This window comes from Zingiber officinale, chromosome 7A (assembly GCF_018446385.1).
Source record: "Zingiber officinale cultivar Zhangliang chromosome 7A, Zo_v1.1, whole genome shotgun sequence".
In the NCBI taxonomy this organism is placed as follows: Eukaryota; Viridiplantae; Streptophyta; class Magnoliopsida; order Zingiberales; family Zingiberaceae; genus Zingiber; species Zingiber officinale.
In genome coordinates, this window is record NC_055998.1 from 44,370,186 (window position 1) to 44,379,266 (window position 9,081).

Here is a 9,081-nt window from a genome sequence, read left to right on the forward strand (position 1 = left end):
ACAAAAACTAAACTGAATATCTCCCAGACTTAAATTTTTCATTATCCCAATGAAAACTAGGAATGCAATATGGAAGAGGTTTTGACATTAGAGAAGTTACCAAATAATGAGCTCTAAATGTTTGAGATGTTCATGTGTTGTAGATAATTGTCTGTCTACGAATCTCATTCCTCCACAACTTTCAATCCTACAAAAAAGAAGATAGGTAAAAAAAAAAAAACTAAGTAGAGGGATTAGTTTAAGAAAAATAAAATACGCTAAAAAGAAACTAAAAACTTAAATAAAAATAAGAAAGAACTTGGGTTTTCTTCCAAGAAGTGCTTGTTTTAGGTCATTAGCTCAAGCCGTATTAGGCTCCTCTAAATCAGGCTCTAGCTGGAGTATAATACTTCTAGACTTTTTTTCTAATTGCCCATTTTATTATGAAAAGAGTTGTTGCTATGAGATCAATGTAGTGTATTATGACTCTCCCTATCTTCGTCTCCTTGAAAGTTCTTTTCGAAGGTCAGAGATAGTTCAGATTGAGTTACCTATTTTTGGCCTCATGAAAACTTGCACACCTACAGGAAAAGCATATCATATATGATAGAACTAAAACCATATTAAATATGATAAAGTATGTATCGAAAATTGAATCACATCCAACAAAATCAATTACAGGTACCTCTATGAAGTTTTCTAAAAGATCACAAGAAATACTAACCTTACATTGTTAAAAGGTACTTGAAAATTATAAACAAGTGGATGTTGTAGGATCATAGGCATGTGAGAGTGGGGGTGAATCACGTGTACTTTAAAAACTTATCTTTTTTTTCTTTTTAAAAATAAAGTGTGCAACGGAATAAAATAAACTAAGTATGAAAACAACACACGCTCGGTTTTACTTGGTTCGAGGCCTCTGACGACTCTTACTCCAAAACTCAGATCCTTCAGACCTTTCCAATCGATAATTCACTAATCAATAGTTTCTTTACAAAGTATGAATTGGTAACAAAACTACCAACTTAAGAATAAGAAGTATAGTAAAGAAAATAAGAGTAATACTAAGCAACAACTACACATTATCAAAGTCTAGGCTCGTTTAAGCATGTAGCGGCATAATATCGTTCTTATGTCATTGAGGCTTGAAATACAATAGCACAGCAAAGTCAAAGTATCAGAATATTCATAGGAGCGCATATCAGGGATGTGTTTCATTGCACTGTTTGACAGCTTCTTTTATAGATGAGCTGATGCACTTCCTTCCCTTGGAGGCGCCTTTAGTTATCTGATCTTCACTGAAGATAGTAGCTCTTATCCATGTGAAGGCACCTCCTTCCTTCTAGAGGCACCTCGATTCACTGAGGCTCTATCCTTTGAGGCCGCAATCCTTATCTATGAGGGTAGGCGCCTTCTTCCTCTTGAGATACCTCTGTGCCTCCAGCACCTCCGCGCCTCCTTATCACTAAGACACCTCCACTCCTCTAGCGTAGAGGGTTTGACCAGTTGCTTCAAGGTGCCCCCAAACCAATCCAAGGGGCTCGGGTGAATAGTATCTGAGGCTTCTTTTACTTCTAACTCCTATAAAGACATATTAGTGCACAAAAAAAATAATAGAACCTATAAAGTAGAGTTAGCACAATTATAAGTATTATTAATTAGATCATGTCCTCTAGACCTGGACCTATTCTTGGTCTTACTTTAGACTTTTAAAATGGATCTAAGCTGAACCAGGGCCCAAAGTCCCTAGCGAGACTCGTCGTCACTATATCTTTCCTCCATTTTATTAACTGACCTTACCTGCCAACGTCTGGTCCTCTAGACATGTTTAGACTTTCTCTAATCACCTTCCTACAACACCAAGTTGGCACAATAGATATAAATTATTAAAGTAAAACAATGTTAGTAGTATTAAGAATTTGCTAGTCCGAACAACTGTGCTTGGTCAACCGGAAATTAGTCATTCACACATGCTTAGAGTTTACTCCTCCAAGACTTCTTATTACTTAGGGCTATCTCCCCCTAGGATTGCCTAACTCACTCACTAGGGTCTAGGTTCACTCACCGGGATTTCCACCACCTAACTTCACTCACTAGGGCTTAGCTTCACTCACCAAGACTTCCACCACCTAGCGTCACTCATTAGTGTATGGCTTCACTCATCAGGACTTCCACCACCCAGCTTCACTCAATAAGGTTGTCTTCATTCACCAGGACTTCTATCACTTAGCTTCATTCACTAAGATCTAGCTTCACTCACCATGACTTTCCTTTGCATAACCTCAAATTAGGACTAGTCACTTAGTAGATTTCTCACCTACTTATCCTTCAGTTTAGGACTTTTCCTTGCTAGTCATCTAATCCTGACTAGACTTTTCTCTTTCAAATACCAAGTCATGTTTGGATTAACCCTTAGTCAACCCGACTATACATTGGTATATTGTTAAACATTGAAACCCTAGAGGTCGATTGTATAAATAGATGTGATTTTTTTCAAGAGCAAATGATGGTTCTAGCTTTGGCTCAGATGGTAGTGCAACTAAAGGTAGTGATTCTTGGCACTCTACCATCTCTGCACATGTCCCTACACATTGATCTACAACATGTTCAATTCTTATAACTCTCATAATATCACGGAGTTGTGTGAATAAAGGGAGTGATACTTGAGATACTACTTCCACAACACAGTGTCCTACACTTCCTTCCATAACATTAACATTATCATATACAGTAAAAAATATACCAACATCAATATCATCTGCAGGAGAATCAATAACTTCACTTGTAGTCTTAAATTGATCAACCTCAGCACAGTCATTATTTGAAAATTCTATTGCATATAACCAACAGAATAGCATGATGAATACATCAAATAGTTGAGTTGGGAAAAGACATGAAACAAATTAAAAAAAAAAGAAGTGGTACTGAGATTATTTGCCCTATATGTGCAAATAAAATTCGGACAGATCTTTTCCCGGAGTAGAACATGAACCTAAAAGAATTGCAAGGGCCCATTCAGGAACAAGAAAATTGCATCGTGATTTGAATATCGATGAAATAATACATCAATGAGAGAGATTAGTTCAATTTCAATAAGTTCAATAAATTCTTTTTTTTATAGGTAAGGAAACGAGAACACATCTCATGTTTTTTGAAAAATTGAAGAAAAACCTATTAAGTTAAAGAAAAAAGAAATAGAACAAGAATCGACACATTGATTCTTTTTTCTCCGTTTCATTTTGATTTTGAACCGTATGCATCCAAAGGTGCGTGTACGGATCCTAAAGGACTAAAGGATAGGATTTTGTCCTAATCAACCGACTTTATCGAGAAAGATTACTTTTTTTAGGACAAGAGGTCAAGGAGGAGATCTCGAATACTATTGTTGGTTTCATGGTATATCTCAGTATAGAAGATCAGACTAGGGATCTTTATTTATTTATAAACTCTCCCGGCGAATGGGTAATATCAGGAATAGCTATTTTTGATACTATGCAATTTGTGACGCCCAACGTGCATACAATATGCATGGGAATAGCCGCTTCGATGGCATCTTTCATCCTGGTCGGAGGAGAAATTACCAAACGTCTAGCATTCCCTCACGCTTGGCGCCAATGAGTTTTGATTTGAAAAAAAAAAAAGAAACACTATGCCTTCGCCATATTGAATATGAATAATAAGTAATAATAGCATGGCACTTCGAGTTCGATCTAAACAAACCATTATTTTATTTATAACCCTAGTAGGTAGATCTAAAAATTTAAAATCCACTGCATTATCATTACAATCATCATCTGAGGAGTATTCATCTTTATATATGTCAAGAAATATGCACTCAAGCATATTAGTATCAAAAAAAATTTCAAAATCTTTATCGTTACTGAACCCCACTAGCCTTTGTGGAAAAAGAATCCTTAATGGAGATCTTGGAAAGAATTTGTCTTTTATTTCACCAAATTCTCTTTGATCTTGTGGTGGAGGTCCAAATTGCTTGTCCAATATTGGTGTGATCAATCATTGAGAGAAAGGTATTCATGACCTATGGACACTTTCTAGAGTGTTGGAATTGAGTTTTCATGGTTCTCTTTTGTTCTTCTCCTCATTTCGATACACATCTTCTTCTAGAAGTTCTACAAGATTCTTTTCACTTCTCAATTTGATAGCATTACAATCTGCACTAGACTTCTATGTTCTTATCGACCCCTCCTTCTGTGATTTGATGAAGTTTCCTCTCTATTCATGGGTGGTTATAACAACTCTTGTGTGACTGTTGTCATTGCATTCTTGGCTTGCACTTTATGAATTATCTGGGAAGATTCTATCCAATTTTTTCTTTACCATTCTTAGAGATTCAATATCACTTGATCAATTAATGTATATGCTTTATCTAAACTTTTGTTCATCAAAGAACCTCCAGCAGATGAATTCAATAATAATTTATTTGAGAAAGAAATCCCCATGTAGAATATATACACTATCAGTCATCTTTTCAAACCATGATGAGAACATTGTCTTAATAAAGCTTTGAATTAGCCCCATGCTTCAAATAGTAATTCTCCATCTACCTGAGAAAAAAAATTTATGATGTAATTTCTCATGTACACCGTTCTAATTAGAGGGGAAAAATGATTCAGAAATTATTGCTCCAATTATTCCCAACTTGTAATACTATAAGGACGGAAAGAATAAAACCAAGTATTTGCTCTATCTTTGATGTTGAAAGAAAATACAATCAACCGAATAGCATCAGCAGAGACACCATGATATTTTACCATGTTGCAATATTCAAAAAATGCTTCAAGGTGCAAGTATGGGTTTTCTGAAACTTCTCTAATTTGTGATCTTATATCATGGTAATTAATGTTGGGTCTAGTTAGAAATTTGCTACTTTCATGTAATGTTGCATAATGGGAGACATTGTTCTTGCAGAAAAGGATGTGATAAAGTCTTTTAAAGGCCTTCTTGATATATTAATGCTCATTGTATCTAAATAAAGTTATAAGGAAAAAATAAAAATGCATAATTAAAGACGAGAAAGAAAATGTATAATGAAAAAATAAGAAAAAAATGTCTAAAGTAACTTAAATACTAATTAACTAATATTAATCAGAAATAGTATCTAGTAACGATGTCAAAAACTTATTGTACAATCCGCAAGTATATGATTATCATCAAGTAATAAAAATATCAATCCCACAAGGACTATTGATTAAGCACTAGTTTATTTTGCATGGTAAATTATCTAGATAATCGGAAGATGGTTTGGTCACAAACGCTTGAGGAGAGAGAGAGAGCGTGCAAGTGAGCAAAGGTGAAGTTAAATTTGGGGATGAATCTAGGATTTTGTTTCATTATAATGCTAGTAAATGTCTTTATGCATTGTTCATCTACCTAACTCTATACTTATATTCTTGTAGGGCTTCTAACTAAAGTCTGGTACAACCCCGCAAGTATCACACCAGAGAGTTTACCTAGGTTCTAACACCATTAAGTAAAAAAGTAACTCTAAAAAGTCTGATTAAAGGGATACCCTAGGGCCCCCAATCATATAATCACTAAAGTTATCTGTTTTACTTCCTAATAATAGATTAATGAAATTAAGTAGAAGAGGTAACCTAGAAAGTTCGGTTAAAGGGATACCCTTTGTCACAAGGTCCCTCGGTCATACAATCACTAGATTACGTAAGTTACTTTCTAACATTAATTTGGAAAAAACTCTAATTGGCCTCCCTAGTAGAGAATTGATCTCTATTTCAAGGCAATACCTTAAAAAGTAAGGGATACCCTTTGTCATAGGACCCCATGGTCATACAATCCAAAGCACCTCCTCTACATGGTGATTAAAACCCTACATCTAAATATATCGACCTCACACACATTTCGTCCAACACATATAAGGACAACACACAAGAACAAGTTCATAAGCATATCATTGAACAAGAAAATGGGCAATTGCATAGTTCATACTCCAACAACACATCATAATTACTTCCTATATTCTAAATTTGGAGATCTATTCCATCGTGTTGGAAATACAATCAAGAGATAAGAAATTAAGTATCCTACAATCCAAAACACGAGATATAAAAGAGAGAAATGCTTATCTATATATCACCAATCTTCTTGGATGGAATCCTAGCTCTGAAGATGGACAAATCGTACAAATCAGCGAAGATAGAAGCCCTGGGATTCCTCCAAGAAGGAGAACCCTTTCCTAAGGAAAGGGGAAGAAGCCCCAATCCAAAGATAATGAGAAAAGGGAAGCAAACCCCCTTTTATAGGTAGGGGCACGACCCCTGCCAACCCCGTCACACAGCCATGCCAAGGAGGCACAACCTGTAGGATCGAAAAAAATTTAGATATTTCTACAATGGTATGATATTGTCTAATTTGGGCTTAAGCCCTCATGGTTTTGCTCTTGGGCTCTTCCAAAAATATCTCATTCCAATGGAAATATTTTTTCTCTTATAAACCCATGATCTTTTCCATGTGTTTTCAATGTGGGACTATGTTTACAACCTTGCAACCCCAACAATCCCTCCCTCCTCAAACAAAGGACCATACGCTTCCCACGTCCGATCCTCGACCCACCAAGTCTTCCTGTCCCTTGGTCCACCCCACCTACTAGGACTTCCTTGCATAGTCGCAACTAGGACTTCCTGCCTGGTATCTGGTTCTCTTGATCCGAATATAGGAGCCCCCACTTTCTTTGTTCGAGGTCAATATTGTACTCACATGGCTCAATCAGATCATAACTCTTGTGCACAGTCAGCGGTTAAACCTTCTGGTAGTCCAAGCTCTGATACCAATTATAGGATCGAAAAGAATTTAGATATCTCCATAATGGTATGATATTGTCCACTTTGGGTCTAGGCCCTCATGGTTTTGCTCTTGGGCTCTACCCAAAATATCTCATTTCAATGGAGATATCTTTTCTCTTATAAACCCATGATCTTTCCCATGTATTTTTAATGTGGGACTATATTTACAACCTTGCAACCCCAACACAACCAGGGTGTGAGTCACCAAGGATTGGAGAGGTACGGTTGTACCTAAAGGCATGGCCACCTCCCTAGTTTGGCTCTAGACAGATGGCACGGTCATGCCATTTGGCATGGGTAGGTGATGTGCTTCCTTAGAAATAGGAGGCATAACCGTGCCAATGGGCATGGCTAGGCCTTGGTTGTGTTCTAGATGGGGGCATAGCCGTGCCATTTGGCAAGGCCAAAGCCTTGTTGCTCTCTGGTGGGCACATTGTTGTGCTAAGGGGCATGACCAGGTCATTGGTCTTCTTCCAGAATCCGGAGTTGCTCTAATGTGTGTTTTCGCTCTATTTTCATTCCAATTTATATCCTATCAATAAAAATAAGCAAAGAGCATATCTTTAATCAAATAGAATGGAAGTATGACATAATAATGGAATAGAATGTAATAAATATATATTATATTCATAAAATACCAGTAGATATACGTGAAACAATGTCTAAATATATATATAATCTATGCATATCAGGGGTAAATATATCTAATCACTTCTAGATCTCGTCCTCATCATTTGAATGTGCAATGGAAACCTTGATTCAAACTTGAAGCCACATACATAACTTCGAGATTTACTTGGTATCCACCTCTTAAGGTGACTAATCTAAGGCCTAGTCCTAACGATATACCTCCACTAGAATCTTCTCCTTTTTGGATATCTTCCAAAGGCAGAGAAGCTTCTTAAAACCTTTTTCTTACAAGAACAAAACAAGAAAGACAAATACAAAAGAAAATGAAAGTAAAACAAACTTTACATATGAAATCTTTGCTTTGAAAGCTTGCTTGTTTCTTTGGACAACCTCTTGATGGTTGGAAATATAGCAACATTTCCCTCTAACCCCTCAAGATCTGACCCCTTCTCTTTCAAATGAAACCCTACTTATATGATTACTATTTGGGTTGATCTCCACCTAACAATTGATTGGCCTTACTCACTAATTAATTGCCACATCAATTCTGACCGTTTAAATATACAAAATGGCTATTTTAATAACTATGACCAATCAATTCTGAAACATTCTATCCCTACTAAATAAGTTACCAATCAATTAGTCCAATCAATCACCCCAATCTTAATCAATTGCACTAATATATTGCTCAAGCAGCAAACCCAGAATTTCAGGTATAAGGTTTGGTAATGGATTGATGATACACACCAATCAATTGCTACCCCTAATTTCAACATTTTTAAGTTTGAATTCATGTATTACCTAGTATTCAGTTGACCTCAACTTACTAGGATTTTCTCTACCTAACATCAGGTCATTTGTGACATGTTAAGACTTTCTGTTGCCTAATATCCGATCAACCTTGATCTATTGGGACTTCTTCATTTCCTAGCATTTGATCTGCCATGACTTCCCAGGACTTCCGTTATCACCAAGTGTTCAATCCTCCATGTCGCACTTAGACTTTTTGTCTTATGTCAAGTGTCTGGTTCTTTGTGACCTACTTAGACTTCTCGTCCTTGCCAAGTGTCTGGTCCTCCATGATTCACTTGGAATTCCACCATCTCCGATCATCAAGTGTCTGATCAACTGTGACCTACTTGGATTTCTCTTGCCAACTTCCTGTTGAACTTCCCACTTCTAGTCAAGTATCCGGTCAATCTTAACCTACTTGACTTCTCATGCCAACACTCTATTGGACTTCTAACATCATTAAGTATCCAGTCAACCTTGACTTAGGTGACTTCTAGTGCCAACTCCCTGTTGAACTTCTAGTATCATCAAGTATTAGGTCAACCTTAACCTACTTGACTTCTTGTGCCAACTCTCTATTGGACTTCTGACCTACCTGACTTCTTCTCACCATCAAGTATTTAATCAACCTTAACCTACTTGACATCTTACTAACATATTAATCAAATATCAAAACTTAAACTGAGTCAACTTGAGATTGGTCAACCTGGTCAACCTTGACTTGAGGTCGATTGCACCAACACCGAGATCAAGCCAAGTGTTGAGTCGATTGAGTAGTTGATTACCGAGTGGGCCGAGTGAGCCAAGTTGTTGACTCGGGAGTTCAATTTTGACCCCTCCGACAGTTCTTTGAGGTTTT

At 36.7% G+C, this 9,081-nt stretch overlaps 1 non-coding gene across 1 annotated transcript; it reads left to right on the forward strand.

Annotated features, from left to right (window-relative positions):
• Positions 1-4,470: 4,470 nt before the first annotated feature.
• Positions 4,471-4,573, forward strand: LOC122003256. Its single transcript, XR_006117903.1, has one exon. It is a non-coding gene; the product is annotated as a small nucleolar RNA R71 (small nucleolar RNA).
• The last annotated feature ends 4,508 nt before the right edge of the window (positions 4,574-9,081 follow it).